We start from the raw sequence: 19239 nt of genomic DNA, 5'->3' as shown, positions 1-19239 counted from the left end.
TTCATGGATTACTGCCTTGTCATGGCGAAGGGGCTTGCGTAATTCAATGAAGCTATGAGCTATGCCGTGCAGGGCCACCCAAGACGGACAGGTCATAGCAGAGAGTTCTGACAAAACGTGATCCACTGGAGAAGGAAATGGCAACCCACTCCAGTATCTTTGCCATGAAAACCCCATGGACAGTACCAAAAGGAAAAAAGATATGACGCTGGAAGATGAGCCCCTCAGGTCGGAAGGCGTCCAATATGCTACTGGGGAAGAGCAGAGGGCTAGTATTAGTAGCGCCAGAAAGAATGAAGCGACTGGGCCAAATCCGAAAGGACGCTCAGCTGTGGATGTATCTGGTGGTGAAAGGAAAGTCCGATGCTGTAAAGATTTTTCTCCATAGGAACCTGGAATGTAAGATCCATGAATCAAGGCAAGCTGGACGTGGTCAAACAAGAGATGACAAGATTGAACATCGACATCTTAGGAATCAGGGAACTAAAATGGACAGGAATGGGTGAATTTAATTCAGATGACCATCAGGTATACTACTGCGTGAAAAAATCCCTCAGAAGAAATGGAGTAGCCTTCATAGTCAATAAAAGAGTAGGAAAAGCAATACTGGGATACAATCCCCAAAATGACAGAATGATCTCAGTTTGAATCCAAGGCAAACCACTCAATATCACAGTAGTCCAAGTCTATGCCCCAACCACTGGTGCTGAAGAGGATGAAATTGACCGGTTCTATGAAGCCCTACAGCACCTTATAGAACTAATACCAAAAAATGATGTCCTTATCATCATGGGGGATTGTAATGCTAAAGTAGGAAGCCAAAAGATAAATGGAATAACAGGCAATTTTGGCCTTCGAGTACAAAATGAAGCTGACAGAATTTTGTCAAGAGAATACAATGGTCATAGCAAACACTCTTTTCCAACAACTCAAGAGATGGCTCTACATATGGACATCACCAGATGGTCAACACAGAAATCAGATTGACTATGTGCTCTGCAGCCAAAGATGGAGAAGCTCTATACAGTCAGTGAAAACAAGACCAGGACTGGCTGTGGCTCAGACCATGAGGTTCTCGTTGCAAAATTTAGGCTTAACCTGAAGAAACTAGGGAAAAGCACTAGGCCACTCAGGTATGAATTAAATCATATCCCTGATGAATATACAGTAGAGGTGACAGATAGATTTAAGGAATTAGATCTGATAGACAGAGTGCCTGAAGAACTATGGACTATGGAGAATTATTTGTCTCTTGAGAAACCTATATATACAGGTCAAGAAGCAACAGTGAGAACTGGATACGGAACCACTGATTGGTTCAAAATTGGCAAAGGAGTCGGGCAAGGCTGTATACTGTCGCCCTGCCTATTTAACTTACATGCAGAGCACATCATGAGAAAGGCAGGGCTAGATGAATGAAAAGTTGGAATTAAGATTGCCGGGAGAAATATCAACAACCTAAGATATGCAGATGATATCACTCTAATGGAGATCAACCCTGACTGCTCTTTAGAAGGCCAGATCCTGAAGGTGAAACTCAAATACTTTGGCCACCTAATGAGAAGGTAGGACTCACTGGAGAAGAGCCTAATGCTGGGAAAGATTGAGGGCAAGAGAAGAAGGGGATGACAGAGAATGAGGTGGCTGGATGGAGTCACTGAAGCAATTGGTGTGAGCTTAAATGGATTCCTGAAGATGGTAGAGGACAGGAAGGCCTGGAGGAACATTGTCCATGGGGTCGTGATAGGTCAGAAATGACTTTGCAACTAACAACAACAAAACATCTTTACAAACAGAATGAAAAATTATTAGTAGCCTTGCAAGGCTCAATGGCTAATATTGAATTTACGTAACATGTTAAACTAGAAACCACTGTTAATAAATTCCAGTACTCAAGTCAAAACCAACTCCATTAGCCTGTTGTATGAATCATGCCTTCATATTAAGGTCTAATTGGCCTGGCTTGTTTTAACTAAGCATTTTGTAGAAACACAGTTACTCAGTTTAATGCAGGAACAGGCTATCTTTCTAAAGCCAAAGTATTTTGGGGGAGCTAGCACACAATAAAACCCTCATATTTTTTTTCTCTTGAAACAATATTTTTCAGCTTAAATGATTAAATAAGACGTTATTCTGAGCCAGAAACACCCTTGCCTAATTACATTACTTTAGCCATTTAGGTTTCAGAGTACAAATGCCTGTATGTATGCCATAATCATACTTGGTCTGAAGCAAATATAATTGACTTTAACTGACTTTCATGTAAAATGCACAATTTATCTGGGTAGAGTTAAAAGCTCTTCCCAGATAATTGACGTGCTTTACTTCTCAGGAGGTTTCATGGACACATCCACGTCGTCCTTTTGGCAAGAATTCAGAAGCGGTTCCCGACTATCATTTTTTCCAGGATTTTTTCTTTTCCCAGGATAGTCACCCGGCCTGGGGTCTCCTGCGAGTCTCCCATCCAAATTGATCGAGTTCCCGGTAGATCTGAAAGGATGCTCACAGCCGGCTTCCCCAGCTGAGATCACAATGCCAAGCCAGTGCTGGGAAGCTGCAGGGGTAGGCAACCTCGGCTCTTTTATGACTCATGGACTTCAACTCCCAGAATTCCTGAGCCAGCTATGTTGACTCAGGAATGCTGGGAGTTGAAGTCCATGAGTCATAAAAGAGCCGAGGTTTGCCTACCCCTGTGCTAGAGAATACCGTATAAAAACGATTGGTTGTTGCCCGTCACGTGATACGGATAAGCCAGTCCACGCTTCGGGATGTTTCATTTTCAAATTTTTTTTTGAAAACAGTCGTGTTTCAAGGTGCGGCGCACGCCTTTGAATGAGGTAAGACAGGGCTGCAAAACTGCGGAGTTTTAAAGCGTGTGTTCGGAGACTTGGGAATTGCCCACCGATTTTGTATTGGGCCGCTGTTAGGAAGTATCACAATAGGCAGAGGGGTTTTTTTTTGTTTTTGTTGTTGTTGTTGTTGCAATGGTGATTTGGGGAAACTTTAGTAAAACGCGATGGGAGAAGTAGTGCTCGTAGGCGATCATGGAGAAAACACGACCTTAGCTGCGTGAGTCTGATTTTGATCGCTTCTGCTGCCCCGAAAGTAAAACAAAGGAATTACGAAGTACAAAAAGGCAAGAGTTTAAAATTGTGACTGTTACCTTTGCCAAGAATGGCGTTGTAAACACTCTTTTCGTATAGAATTGTACTAAGTAGGTGTGTGCGGCCATGCAATATATGTGAAATGATGAGATGACTTTATGCCAGCTGAAGGTAGGAGAGCCTTACAGCTGCTTTCTAAGGTGTTGAACCCTAAGCAAATTCAGATTTGGGGAGAGTGTTGGTTAAGCAGAAACTTAAGTAATCCCTATCTGAAACTGACCCCCACTAATCTTCCTACAAACCTTGCGCTATCTGGATTTCCCCACTTGTTTTTTGTCTGTGGTGAAACCTTGTCCTAAAAGGTACTTGGATCTTTTTCTGTTTGAAATTTTATTTAAATGTTTAAATTTTATTTAAATGTTTTTATTTTCTGCTTCAGTTCCCACAATAGGCACAGCAAGAAGGCCTTGTTAAAGTGCCATCCATCTGTCCCTGAGCTAGTAGAAATGTTTGCTCCCAATTGCTAAACCCTGCCTTGCTACAGTAATAAGGTCCTCTTGGCACTACTACTGCACTTCTTGAAAAAACACAGACCTAACTGTCAAAAGAACATTAAAAGAAGAAAACCAGATCAAGGTGTCTCTTGAAAGTTTAAAGTTTTAAGTGAGCAAATGCTTCTGTGGAAGTCAGGTGCCTTATAGTATTTTTCTTCTTGCCCAAATGTAAATGACTATGTAGGGGGCATTTACCACAGAGGTTAGTTGCCAAACATTAGACTAGAGGCGGTGTGCCTGCAGCAGACTAAAGTAGCCAATGGAAGATCGGCAGATTCATCCCTTAACCATCCACAATGTCATGGAATTGTCATGCGTAGTGGAAAAATCAAAATTCCCAACTCGATAATAGAGTTGGGAAAAGGAAGAAATGCCTTCCTTACTATGCCTCTACTACTTAGTAAAGATGGCTTGACACTACTTCCACTATGGTCTGGGAACGAGAAGAAGGCATTATGAAAACATGGCATTAAAACAAGTGTGCTCTGGTTGGATGATATATGGATGAGCTCAAGGTACCTTTATCTCTTCCGATAGCCTCTCAGGTGCCCTTTAACAAAAGTATATTGAATCTGTTCTTTACATTGATATTTTGTTCTACCTGTATGTGTTTCAGGTTGAAACATTTTTAGCTTATTTACTTTTCAAAGTTTAACCTATATAAGTATTAGACCACAGGAATTTGTGGTCAGTTCTACAGGTTGTATCTCGAAGTATCTTGACTACCTGGATACATTTCACCTGTTATTTCCTATGATATAATTCATCTGAAACTATTGTGTTTCCAGTGGTTACTATGGGAAGAGCTTGCATTTATATTCCTTGAATTAGATGATGGCAATAAACAGAATTCTCATCATACAACTCTTTGCACTTACTGTGCTTTAATTCTACTTTCTTCCATTTTCCCCATTATTGCAGTCTAATTGCAATAGTACTATTTTCAATCTTGGTGTGGCACTTAACACTTCAACAAGTGCTGTTGAAATTCTTCAGTGTTTTCCATGCTGCATCTGTAATAATTGCCAAATACCCATGTGACACTGATGTTCACAAGATAGCACTACTTCTAATAAGTACATTCCTATCATTTATTGAGTTCATGAGGTTTTTTTGAGGATATTACTTTTTATGGTCCAATCTTGAAAAATATAACTTGTAATCAGCAAATGATCATTCTGAGCCACCTAATTTCCCACATTTGCAAACCCGATAATTTGTTTCATGCATACTTTGAGAATTTTAAGTTTTCCTTATAGATCTGAATTTAGTTTAAATTTAGTTTAGAGGCATGCAGGAAATGGGGAATGTTATTTTGTTCTGTGCAGGGATCACCTTGGTTGTTCCAAGTTTCAGCCATAAGAGATTTCAGACTGATCGTCTGAATTGAATGGGGCAAAACTGACAAGCTTTATTCATCTACAGCAGGGGTCTTCAAACTTGGCCCTTTTATGACTTGTGGACTTCAACTCCCAGAATTCCTCAGCCAGGCATGCTGGCTGAGGAATTCTGGAGTTGAAGTCCACAAGTCATAAAAGGCCCAAGTCTGAAGACCCCAGATGTACAGTCTCGTCTATCATGTAGCTTGTGCATAAGTCCACCTCTACTTGCTTTATCCAATCATACTTAGCCATGACTGCACTTGAATTCAAGCATGACATATGTCCACATCCCCCATTGCTACCCTTAATTTTCTTGTTCCCTTAGTTTGCTTAGCTACTACTATGTTCTACTGCCAATTGCTTTCCCATTCTGCTGTTTCCCACCCTAGAACCCCTGGCTACTTTATGCATGTTTTAGGTCATCCTAATCCAATTCCAATGCAGGTAGTGTCATGCCTATGCCAACCCTTATAATTAATTTTCTCTTTATAGTAGTCTTATTAATCTTTTGGTAGGGTTTTTATGATTTTTGAGTCATGGAAATTTTAATGGATTTTCTTTAAAACAAATATAGAAATTATGTTCAGAATGGTATTGCTGAGATAAAGGTAAAGGTTCCCCCACACATGCGTGCTAGTCATTTCCAACTCTAGGGGGCGGTGCTCATCTCTGTTTCAAAGCCAAAGAGCCAGCACTTGTCCGAGGACGTCTCCGTGGTCATGTGGCCAGCATGACTAGACACCAAAGGCGCACAGAACGCTGTTACCTTCCCACCGTAGTGGTCTCTATTTTTCTACTTGCATTTTTTTTGTTGTTGTTAGCTGTGAAGTCGTGTCCGACCCATAGTGATCCTATGGACAACATTCCTCCAGGCCTTCCTGACCTCTACCATCTTCTGGAGTCCCTTTAAGCTCACGCCTACTGCTTCATTGACTCCATCCAGCCACCTCATTCTCTGTCGTCCCTTTCTTATCTTTCCCTCAATCTTTCCCAGCATTAGGCTCTTCTCCAGTGAGTCCTTCTTTCTCATTAGGTGGCCAAAGTATTTGAGTTTTAGCTTCAGGATCTAGCCTTCTAAAGAGCAGTCAGGGTTGATCTCCTCTAGGACTGACCGGTTTGATCGCCTTGCAGTCCAAGGGACTCGCAGGAGTCTTCTCCAGCACCATAGCTCAAAGGCCTCAATTCTTTGGCTCTCGGCCTTTCTTATGGTCCAACTTTCACTGCCATACATTGCAACTGGGAAGACCATAGCCTTGACTATACGCACTTTTGTTGATAGGGTGATGTCTCTGCTTTTTAGTGTGCTGTCTAGATTTGTCATGGCTTTCCTCCCAAGGAGCAAGCGTCTTTTAATTTCTTGGCTACAGTCCCCATCTGCAGTGATCTTGGAGCCCAGGAAAATAAAATCTGTCACTACCTCCATTTCTTCCCCATCTATTTGCCAGGAATTGAGAGGGCCGGATGCCATGATCTTGGTTTTCTTAATGTTAAGTTTCAACCCAAGTTTTGCACTCTCCTTCTTCATCCGCAACAAGAAGCTCTTTAGTTCTTCTTCACTTTCTGCCATTAGAGTGGTATCATCTGCATATCTTAGGTTGTTGATATATTTTACGGCAATCTTAATTCCAACTTTTGATTCATCTAGCCCTGCTTTTCTCATGATGTGCTCTGCATATAAGTTAAACAGGCAGGGTGACAATATACAGCCTTGCTGGACTCCTTTCCCAATTTTGAACCAATCAGTGGTTCCGTGTCCAGTTCTCACTGTTGCTTCTTGGCCCACAAGGCAGTAATCCATGAAGGGGACTTGCATTTTTATGTGCTTTCAAACTGCTAGGTTGGCAGAAGCTGGGACGAGTAACAGGCGCTCACTCTGTTACGTGGCACTCAGGATTCGACCTGCCAAACTGCCGACCTTCTGATCGACAAGCTCAGCGTCCTAACCCACTGAGCCACCGCATCCCTATATATTGCTGAGATACTTGTATTCTATTCTATTGTATAATATGTAGATGACTGATACGTTAATCTGGTAGCAAATTGATTTCTAATAATGCACTAAAAGTTGGAGTTGATTTGTACGAGGAGGGGAGAGATGAGATGTAAATGAAAGGGACAGAAAACAAACAAAAGGGTAGAACATACTGCTGAAATACTAGGGACCTGACTGGTTTTTGGTCATGAAACATACCCTCTCTTATCCAAAACCCTCATCATGGCAGTAAGCTGTGAAACAGCTTTCATTTGGAAATATTTTAATGAAATTCTTATGTGTGAGTATTAAGACCCACTAAAACACACAAAATGTCATGCCAAACAAATGTAAGGCCTGGTTACCTGAATGAAACAGCATTATAAGAGCTGGTCCTGCTTTGAAGATACTGAAGGATAATAAAAGGGCGTGGTACCATATTAAATATATTAAAACCATAAATTTTAAAAACCAGCACCAAAGTTAAACTTCCAACATACGGTTTATCATTAAATCCTCTTGCTCCACCTCACCTTCGTCCAGGAATTGGAGGAAAAGCTATGTCTTCAATGGTTTTTGGAAACCATGCCCTTTTATTATTGATATTGCTTTAATTGTTGATTGGGAGCTTTATGTAAGGTGTGAATGGGTATAAATGTTTTAAATAAATAACTACATTTTCCTATAAACTGAAACTGGAGTTCCTAATATAGCGGCCCAAGACTCCACAAATGTTTTATGTGGGAGAGGATAGAAGGATAGAAGAGGCAATGTTCAAGGGAAGGGACAAGGAGCATGCCAACCCTAACTGACCTGGTAGGATTTTGTTAGGGAAAGATGGTCCTGCAGACACCCAGGGATAGGGCCTTCTCAGTGGGTGCGCCTGCCCTTTGGAACCAGCTGCCAGTGGAGCTTAGGACTGCCCCCGACCTCCGTTCATTCCGCCGGGACCTGAAGACCTGGCTCTTCGAGCTCTCTGGCCCAGGCTGAGAATTTTAATTTTAGTTTTAATTTTAATTTTAACTGGGGTTTTACTTATGCAGGGACGAATATAATTTTTTTAATTTGTTTTTAACTTTTGTATTTTTGTTTTTAATTATCCTGTAAACCGCCCTGAGTCCTTCGGGAAAGGGCGCTATATAAATGTAATAAAATAAAATAAATAAATAAATAAAGATATAAATGGAATTCTGTTTACTGGAGCTAAAGGGAAACAAGGAACCTTGGCTTACTTTCCTTGAGTCTATTTTGGGGGCCATGATTAAAGAGCAGTGAAATAATTATTTTATTTCTGCTGTTGTGGAAGCTTGGATGGAACCAAGTGGCACCTTGAAAAAAGAATCAGGCAATGACAGAGTTGCACTGCAGGTGCTAAAAATGGTGTGCAGTCAGGCTCATTTTCCTACTGCTATTCTTAGGGTTTAATACCAGGTTTAATCCTTAGCTGGCAGCAAGGAGTTGATTAGGACCTGAACATTCAGTAATTATCCAGTGATCATATAAACTATTATGAACATAAGAGCAAAAAGTAATTCAGTCAAGAAATAAATAGTTGAAAATTGTGGGTTTTTTTTAAAAAAGCCATAGTAAAGAATTAATGGAAAGATTTGGATTTTATAACAGCAGTAAAGCATTTTAACAGCATTTGCTTCCTTTGCCACTTCAAAGTGTGTTTTTTCCTTTAGCCTAATTTTGTTCAAAATTGAGAGACGGTTTGTGAACTGAAAAAAATGGAAACACTTTTTCCCCAGATTGAAGTAGAAGAAAAATGAAGATGCATTAATTCACCTGTTGCTTTTCGTTGTTTCGTGAAATTGCTTGCTTCTTGATTTTTTAAAAAATGTTGTTTTAAAACAGCATTTAGAAATGCATATTTTACTAAATCTGTGTTGACTGCTGCAAAAAGCTAGCTGGATGAAATAGGATAATTAATTTTAAATCAAACCCACCTAGGTTTATTCCTCAAATGCCTGAATTTGCTTCTGTAGCTATCCCAATATAAAATTTTCTGTCTGGGTTGACATGCAGGCATCCATAAATGAATATACATCTGCAAACAATTTCAGGGCAGCATGGTGGCTAAGATTATTGACTAGGAAAACTTGAGGTATCGATGCTGGCTAGATCAGGGCTTTCCAACCTTTTCACCCATTGTACCACTTTTAGGATATGGCAACATATCCTAAAGTACCACCAGTCGCCTAACAAGGTATCAAAAACTTGATGACCAAAAAAAAAAGGAAAAAAGTGATGAAGTACAGGTAGTCCTCGACTTACAACAGTTCACTTAGTGACTGTTTGAAGTTAAAATGGCACTGAAAAAAGTGCCCCCCCAAGCCACAGCTGAGCAAGACACCTGCCTGCCCACCCGGTGGCGCTCTTCCTCTTGTCTGAGGATTTCATTGTTGTGAGCAGTTCTGTTGAGGATTGGCAGTGGGGGTGGGGTGGGGGGTGTTTCGTTTTTATTCCCCCCATCTGCTGGGTGATTGCAGCAGATTGTGGTCACTTCACATGACCCTGGGACACTGTGACCATCATAAATATGAATCAGTTGCCAAGCATCTGAATGTAAATCACAAGACCCTGGAGATGCTGCAACATTCCGGCTGATCGGTGCTTCTTCTGCGCTCAGCAGAAGCGCCAGGATCAGTCCCGAGCCCTGACAGCCCTGCAGCTCCAGCCATCTCTCGCTCAGGCTTGTGTGGTGCTGCCACTGTTTCAGCTCATTCCCCTCCCCTGCTACCACTTTTCTAGGATAGTTGCATTGTCAGGGAAAATAAAACAATACTTCCTTATCAGAGAGGGTGATGAACCGTGGTTCATTCGACGCATGGTAAACATCAGGTAAAAATAAAGAAGCCCGAGGCATATTCTACTGTATATAAAACTTTAATTGGAAAAACAAAGAAAGAACTTAACTGACTACATCCTCTCATCAGACAGAATCAAAGAGAAGAAAAAAGGTAAAGTGAGAAAACTTTTGTAGACATGCACACTTAATAGCACAAAACGGATTGAAACCATAACATGGCTGGACATGAGACAATCACCTTGGTTACATTGATAAGATTAATATGCAGCTGGCAGAAAAACAGAGTGAGACATGCTGAGCTGACAAAACAGAAAAAACGCATACCACCTGCCAGGTGCCAATGTACCACAGGTGGTATCTACACCACTGGTTGAAAAGCCCTGGGCTAGATGACTTTCAGCCAGTCAGCTTCTCAGTCCAACCTATTTCATAGGATTGATGTAAGGAAAAATAGGAGGGGATGCTAGGTATAATGTATTGAGCTTTTAAAAGATGACAGACTATAAATCAAATAAAATTACACACACAATATTAAGTATCCCATGTAGCTACTGGTTCAGCTTATGAAATGCACCTCCTTCTTGATTACTGAATTACTATGCAATTGCTGAACTGAATGTTTCAAGAAATGACAAGAAATAAGTATCCAGTCACCAGAAAATCTTAACATCTTGGGGCACTTCAGGCAAGGCTATTCCAGATTGACTTTCCCTACCTATCTTGAAGGGTATCAGAGAAGTTATTGCAAATAGCTTTGCTTTGATGTCTTCCATTAAGCTATCAATGAAAGGGGGCACGTGTGATTGTTTAGAGGCAAGCTACAAGGAGCTGGCAAAACTTGCATTTTGTAAAAGAGGATCTTTTGGGAAAAGTCTTGCTTAAAGCTGTGTGGCGTTGTATCTGACAGAACAGACCCTAAATTTTCTGTCCGCTCTTCCAATATCACCATCTTTGTTTCAGCTTCAGTCTCACGTCTTAAGTATGAGAAAATTTCTTCTCCCCTTGATGTAAATTAATGTGGCAGTAAGAACTAATGGATGCAAAGTAGATTTTTCACTCTAAACTCATGCAGAATATTATTTAAGGAAATCGGAAAATGGAGAAGAAATCGGAAAAGAATAAAAGCACTCAAAAAGGGGAGAGGAAGAGACAATTGAAGAATGATTATACTTATACAGAAGAAATTCTGTTTGTTAAAATCTTTGCAGGAATAATTCTGTCAAACACTAGGTGATGCTGTTGTGCCGTGAAGGCAACTAAAATGGGAAGATTTTCTTATACTTAGATATGGAATGCTGAAAAGGAGAGGCTAGCTAGAGATACAGGAATCAAATCTCAAATTAATAAACTGAGGAATGCAAAGATGTCATGTCCTTTAGGCAGCCTCTTTGCTATCCTTTTCCCATGAAATACTGTAGGCAGATCTGTTTCACAGGAACTAGAATGAACATGTATTGTTTCCAAACAAAGTGGGATTTCGGAGCTAGTTTAAACAGTGATCTCATATCTTGGATGGTTTAGAATAGACATGTCAAACATAAGGCCTGGGGGCCAGATCCGGCCCGCGAAGTGGTTTCATGCGGCCCATGAAGCCATCCTGGAAACAGTGAGGGAACGGCCCCCTCTGCCTTGGCCCTGGCCCAGAGACCCTCCTTCTGCCAGAGACCCTCAGATCTGTCCCACTCCTGCCCAGGCCCCCATAGGCACCCTTGATGCGAACGATGTAGAGCTGGCCACGCCCACCCAGTAGGCCATACACACACTAGCCATGCCCACCCAGTAGGCCACGCCCACCCTGGCCATACCCCTAAGGACAACAGCAATGCTGATGCAGCCCTCAATGAAATTGAGTTTGACACCCCTGGTTTAGAAAATATAACCATGGTTCCCAGTTTAGAGAAAACTGCAGGCCTTGAGTAACTGAAGCATGCATGAAGGAAGCCAGAAGCTCATCCATATACTTAAAGATTTGTGGTTTGTTAAAGTCAAAGTTTGATTATTGGAATGCAGCCAACTTTAACCCCATCAAATCCACCTTTATGTCTGCCGTCAGTGTTGTTATATTTAATTATTCATTAAATGATAGCAGTGCTATATACATTGTAGAGACAGATGAACTTGCCCATCTACTTGCAATCTACAATCTACTTGCCCATCTACTTGCAATCTCTGCTAATCTCTGTTTTCTGTTAAAAAGGAAATACAGGAGAAAAGAGATGATTTACAAATAATAAATGGGATCTGAAGTTTGAAGTGTTCTTCTTTAAGTTGTACTCTTCCAAGATATATGATTTCTTCTCTAATGTTTTTCTTCTTCTTAAATTATATTTTCTGGAGGCTGAGCATGCTATCTTTTTAATTTCCTATCTATAAAAAAATCTTTTGTATTTTCATAACTCCTGGAATCCTTCAAACCTGAGATCCCAGTTTCAGTTATGGAAAGAACCACATTTGGAAATGAATTTGCTGTTTATAGGGGATCATGTAATACTATGCAAACATATCTAGAGGGCACCAGATGCAAACTGATTACTCATATTATCTCAAATGCATCTGGACAATTCAACCTGAAAACCTGACAAGGATCTATCCAGCTCAATCTGTCATATGGAAAATGGTATTTGTGCATTGAAGTATGGATGCAATGTATCACCTGTTACTAAATGCAGATCATGATTCTGCATGTGGGGAAAATAATTGGATCTGAGTGACTTGATCATCCTGTACCTGTACTTGTGGATCTGAATGCTTGGAGACGTGAATTGTATGCTTCTCTGTAAAGAGAAAATGAGGGTGTATTAAAAAAAACATCCATGAGAACTCAGTGTATTGTGGCCTCGCATTTTCTAGTTTTCTATATGTGAAGGTTTGCATTATTCTATTTATCTGGTCTAGTTTATACAGAACCCTACTGCGTATAGTCAAAGTGCGTATAGTCAAGGCTATGGTCTTCCCAGTTGCAGTGTATGGCATGAAAGCTGGACCATAAGAAAGGCTGAGCGCCAAAGAATTGAAGCCTTTGAACTCTGGTGCTGGAGAAGACTCCTGCGAGTTCCTTGGACTGCAAGGCGATCAAACCGGTCAGTCCTAGAGGAGATCAACTCTGACTGCTCTTTAGAAGGCCAGATCCTGAAGCTAAAACTCAAATACTTTGGCCACCTAATGAGAAGGAAGGACTCACTGGAGAAGAGGCTAATGCTGGGAAAGATTGAGGGCAATAGAAGAAGGGGACGACAGAGAATGAGGTGGCTGGATGGAGTCACTGAAGCAGTAGGCGTGAGCTTAAATGGACTCCAGAAGATGGTAGAGGACAGGAAGGCCTGGAGGAACTTTGTCCATAGGGTCGCAATGGGTCGGACACGACTTCGCAACTAACAACAACAACAACTGCATTCATCTTTTACAGGCAAATTAATGGTGATGATCTGCTCCTGACCTTGACTCTTGTCCTTATAGCAGCATTATATGCAGCAGGGACATCTATTTTGCAGATGTGTATGATGTCTCTATAGGTGTCTAGGTTGAGATCGGTCATTGCGACTCTTTTAAAGGGTTAGCAGAATGAATTAGGATTTTGCTGGGGCTTAGCTCTCTTGACAAAATCCAGAAAATTAAGCCCTTTGATGATAACTTTCTGCCCAGTTCTCTTTAACAATTGAAGGCATAAGGATGAAAAGATTTGTGTCATGTTATTTTGTGTCCACAATTCAAAGGAATTCCTGTTGTCTCTTGGGCATTAGGGCTTAATTAACTGTGGCATAAAATCCATAATTACCTACCGGTAATGCTAAGATTTCCAACATGGCATCCATGGGCACCTGTGTGCTTGGAGAAAACCTTTTTTGGTGTCCACAAGACTCCCTGCCTTATTTGACTTTTTTTGCATTAAATTAAAAAGCTGGTTTGCTTCCTATCAGAGCAAAATGCCTGATCCTTCTTTATTTTTCAAGAATGCTTCTGGACCCCCAAATGGGGTCTATAAACTTTTATAAAAAAAGGAAAATGATTGGTTGGTGCATTCATTATCCTCAGGAAAAGAAGGAAAAGCAGAGATCATGCTTCTGGTTTTCAGGATAGCAGTTACAAGTCTATAAATTAGTGCTTTGTAATCATTTTAGATCCCCTAAGATAGCAGTTGTATGAATTGCAAGTCCTCAGGACCTTTTTGTGAAAGTTGCAACTCCCAGCTTAAAATTGGAGGCCTCTGTAATGAGACTTTTGCTATAGCAAGAAGGAAAGCCATGTTGCATGACTTCATGAAGTTTGATTTAGAACAGGTACTTTTTCCACTTTTCTGTGGCACAGTATTCTTGAGTACTAGTTGATATGAAACTCTCAAGGATTCAGGCATCTCAATTAACTATCTTCTCTCTCTCTCTCTCTCTCTCTCTCTCTCTCTCTCTCTCTCACAGTTTTTCAAAAAGAAAATCGGTGACTTCTACAGCATCATCTGGCTGCTATTAGAATCTGAATTGAGAAGTCTCAAATCTTTGCTCTGCTGGCAGGTAAGAATTGAAGGGGAATTTTTTTTTAATTCTGCTATGCAAGAAAAACACCATACAGTACATGTTGGTAAATATGAACTGCCATTAGATCAAAGGGTAAAAGACATACACAACAAGACTTAGAATGAAGAAATTACTTTAAGAACCCATATAAAGTACAGACTGAATTAAAAACTAATAAACATTACCAAAGGTTGTGGTACATAGGTGTAATAGGATGTAGGAATTCATTAAAAGTTGTTGAACATTTTGGTGTGCATTCCTACTTCGGAGTGGTACCCTCAGCTGACCACAATAAATCCTTTTTTTTTGGAAACTGTTAGCGTCTGTTAGCGTCTCAGAGTTAAATATTAGAGTTTATATTTATGTTGCTCAGTCATACTCTAGCCTGATGTTCGAAAGAAACATGTTGGTGATCCTGAGTATTAATAATTTCTACCATTATGTAATTTTACTAATTGTTAAATCAATAGGAAATCTTGAGGGTGTTCAGTCCCCATTATATTAAGAAGTCAAATATTTAGAAGCATTGAATTTCCTGTGAGTATGGTGCATTCACTCCTTGCTGACTACAGCTTACATTTTCCTTACAACTGGTATTGCATTGTAAGGTTATTGTAATATGGAAATTCTTGGATTTTGAACTTCCAAAGTGGTTTATTTCAGAATACTTCTATGTTTAGTGGAGTAGCTGTAGTTAGCGGCTTGAAGCATTTAACTTAAGTATTACATGCAATTAAGTCGTTGAAAGATAGAGGGTAGAGCAACCCAACTGGCATTTATATTTCCTCATTTGACTGAATTTAAAACTTTTCTAATGATAACATTACAGGTACTTCCAAAAATGTGGCTCTGGTGATAACCAGAGCAAGGTGACAAATGCTTGGCTGTGAGAATTTATTATTGCATGATTTTTTTTACATGTTAATCCAGTTTCAGTTCCTAAACTGCTGAAGATTCAGGTAGCTGAGGCAATTGCAAACTTCTGTTATCACTCAAAAGACCTATCTCCTTGCTGCTTCCCAGAGAGGCTGTAGAAAGAAAAGCATAAAATTTCCTCCTTGATGTACTTGGGGATATATTAGTTCTAAACGGAAAATTGTTCAATTGTTGGAAATCTATCTCAATACTTCCTGCTTAAAAAAAACAACCTCTATCAGAGTTGTCTTTGGTGGGGGAAAACTTTTGCTTTTGCTTTTAGGCAGCTTCCAAAGATTTTGTCCAATTCACTGAAATTGGGATCATATGCCACTCACTGTAGTTTAAACTATGAGATAAGCTTACCCACATCAAATGATAATTAACAATTGCTCCTCAAGACTTTTTCTCCATGGTTAACAAGTGCCTCTGGGTTACTAGTGTGAATGAGTAAAGTTTTATTTGCACGATACTGAAAGTGTGGATACCTTCCAGCACTCTTAATAGAAAGGTAGGACAATCTATTGATCTTCTGTCAACATTCAGTCTTGTCCATGAGCTACTGCCTTAATTTCCACCAAGGACCACATTTGGTCAGGGATAGACTTCTGTTGTCATTTTAGTTTAGTTGTTGAACATTTTGGTGTGCATTCCTACTTCGGAGTGGTACCCTCAGCTGACCACAATAAATCCTTTTTTTTGGAAACTGATCCTGGCTTAGAGTGCTTTTCTTGGAGGAATCTGAACCCACATTTTCACACTACAGAATGTTTTCATATACTTTGTGAATTTATAACCAGATTTGTGATGCTTATCAACATATGCATGTAGATTTAGTTCTTTATAACATTTTAAATATGTTAATAAGAAAAGACAGTCTCGCAAAAGACAGAATCTTGTTTGTTCTTGCTATAGATATTTCTCCCTACGTTCCTGAGATCTTTGTCCTTGGTCAGAAAATTATGTTTGTTGTTGTTAGTTGTGAAGTCATGTCCAACCCATTGCGACCCCATGGACAATGTTCCTCCAGGCCTTCCTGACCTCTACCATCTTCTGGAGTCCCTTTAAGCTCACGCCTACTGCTTCAGTGACTCCATCCAGCCACCTCATTCTCTGTCGTCCCCTTCTTCTCTTGCCCTCAACCTTTCCTAGCATTAGGCTCTTCTCCAGTGAGTCCTTCCTTCTCATTAGGTGGCCAAAGCATTTGAGTTTCAACTTCAGGATCTGCCCTTCTAAAGAGCAGTCAGGGTTGATCTCCTCTAGGACTGACCGGTTTGATCGCCTTGCATTCCAAGGGACTCGCAGGAGTCTTCTCCAGCACCATAGTTCAAAGGCTTCAATTCTTTGGCGCTCAGCCTTTCTTACGGTCAGAAAATTATATGGCATAGCGAATTATGGACCTGGGTTCCATTACCACTGAAAGTAACTCACATTTTGAAAAATGTTGCCCAGAATTTGCTCACCTACAATATAAGAGGAATGTAGGAGAATTAGACAGCTTTAGGAATTAATTTTCTTTCTGAAAGCACTGCAAGTGCAGGTACCCTTTGCCTTAAAATAGGTTAGAATTTAAAGATTCACAGTCATGTTTCAAACTGTGGAGATGCCCTTCCTGCTCTTTGATCCAGATCTTTGTGTTAAATCTTAATAATTACTTTATCGTCTTGAATTTAGATCTTGCTCCTAAAGGCCTATATGCAGTTGCTTCAAAGTATATCAAGATCTGTGAATAATTCTACCTAAATCTTTGGTAAGACACCATGTATTTGTATGGTCATTCGATTTCAAATTGCACCTTTCTATAGGTACAATAGAATTCTAATTCTAATTCTAATTCAAATATATGTGTCCATATGTACATTTATTTTATTTATTTATTTATTTAATAATATTTATATACTGCCCTTCTCCCGAAGGACTCAGGGCGGTGAACAGGGCAAGAATAAAATATACAAAGTTACAAAAATTAAAAAAGGATTAAATATATGCCCACTAAAAACAGTAAATACAATATTAAAACAACAATAAAAAACAACAATAAAAACCCCCACCAATCCCTCATCAGGCCAGGCCGGCTTGTTCGAAAAAGAATGTTTTCAGATCGCGACGAAAGGAGCGAAGATTGGGCGCCATACATAGGTACAGAGTGTTAGTTGAAGAGTCCTTGGTGCTCTCTTAGCTTGGTTGTTTAGTTTTTCTTGCAGACGTTTCATTACTCAAACTAGGTAACATGATCAGTGCTAGCACTGGACACTAGCTCTAATGATGTTACTTAGTTTGGGTAATAAAATGTCTGCAGGAAAACAACCAGATTCAGAGAGCACCAAGAGCTTCTCATTTCAACCCTGAGCTCTAAGTGTTCTTCTTTAGAGAGTTAGTTTCTATATGGAAAGGGGTTTTTTTAATGTCTAAATTCTACCTCAATAGTTTGCTTCTGACTCTTTCCTTTGCTCTTTATTCCAGAGCTTATCTCAACGAGCTTTTATCCTTTTCTGTTTGATTTTAAATTCTGGAAACATTTGCTTTTAATTACATAGTACTCACCCTTCGTCAGACAGCTAAGTATTGAATGCAGAAATAAGTAATAAAAAATTCTCTGTATTTTTTCCCAGGAATTGAGGAATGTAGAAAGTATTTTTGTTTCTCTGATGAGTGGCCTGTGTATGTGTGTTTATGTGTGTTTTCATTTTTCCCCCCTTGGTCTTAAGCTTGATTCAGGGCAAATGGGGACCTCCAAGAAAAGATTTTTTAAAAGTAATAAATGATACAGGATAGAGCAGGGCTTTTCAACCTTTTCACCCATTGTACCACTTTTAGGATATGGCAACATCTGAGTACCACCAGTCGCCTAGCAAGGTGTCAAAAATGTGATGACCCAAACAAAAACAAAAAAGGAAAAAAGTGATGAAGTACAGGTAGTCCTCAACTTACAACAGTTCACTTAGTGACTGTTTGAAGTTACAATGGCACTGAAAAAAGTGCCCCCCCAAGCCACAGCCGAGCAAGACACCTGCCTGCCCGCCCAGCGGCACTCTTCCTCCTGTCCGAACTTTTCATTGTTGTGAGCATTTCTGTTGAGGATTGGCAGCGGGGATGGGGTGGGGGGGTTGGTTTTTATTCCCCCTGTGTGCTGGGTGGTTGCAGCAGGTTTTGGTCATTTCACATGTCCCTGGGACACTGTGACCATCATAAATATGAATCAGTTGCCAAGCATCTGAATGTAAATCACAAGACCCTGGAGATGCTGCAACATTACAGTAGATAGGGCTCGCAACTTGGGAGTCCTCCTAGATTCACAGCTTTCTCTAGAAGATCATATAGTAGCTGTGACTAGGGGGGCCTTCGCCCAAGTTTGCCTGGTGTGCCAGTTGCGGCCCTATCTAGACCGGGATGACTTACGTACAGTCACTCACGCCCTCGTGACCTCTCGTCTGGACTACTGCAACGCTCTCTACATGGGGCTACCCTTGAAGACCACTCGGAGGCTCCAGCTGGTACAGAATGCAGCCGCGAGAGTTGTGTTGGGAGTTTCCCGACACTCCCATGTTACACCTCTGCTCCGCGAGCTGCATTGGCTTCCAGTTGTCTTCCGGGTGAGATTCAAGGTGTTGGTAATGACCTACAAAGCCCTACATGGCATGGGTCCGGAATACCTTGGGGAGCACCTGCGGCCGGCGTCAACTTCCCTCCGCCCAGTACGTTTCCACAGAGAGGGCCTCCTCAGGTGCCACCGGTCAAAAAATATCGACTGGTGACCCCCAGGGGGAGGGCGTTCTCTGTGGGTGCGCTGGATTTATGGAACCATCTTCCGGTCGAGCTCCGGATGGCGCCTGACCTCCGCTCCTTCCGGCGCGATCTCAAAACCTACCTTTTCGAACAAGCTGGCCTGGCCTGATGGGATGGGGTTGGGTTTTATTAATCTGTTTTAATCTATTTTTTAATGTGTTTTAATTTATTCATGGGCATTTGTTTAATCGTTTTTAATTTGTGTA

General features: G+C 40.7%; 1 protein-coding gene across 1 annotated transcript in view; it reads left to right on the top strand.

Moving 5' to 3' along the window:
* The first annotated feature begins 2792 nt into the window (after window positions 1–2792).
* SLX4IP (SLX4 interacting protein) overlaps window positions 2793–19239 on the top strand; it is a 97877-nt gene continuing 81430 nt past the window's right edge. Inside the window, exons 1-2 of the mRNA XM_083369937.1 lie at window positions 2793–2837; window positions 14237–14329. The gene's annotated coding sequence lies outside the window, so the exon portion shown is untranslated. The remainder of the gene's footprint in view (window positions 2838–14236; window positions 14330–19239) is intronic.

Source organism: Vipera ursinii, assembly GCF_947247035.1.
Source record: "Vipera ursinii genome assembly, chromosome: 1".
NCBI lineage: Eukaryota > Metazoa > Chordata > Lepidosauria > Squamata > Viperidae > Vipera > Vipera ursinii.
Note: the sequence above shows the minus strand (reverse complement) of the source record. Positions and strands in the feature narration are given on the sequence as shown.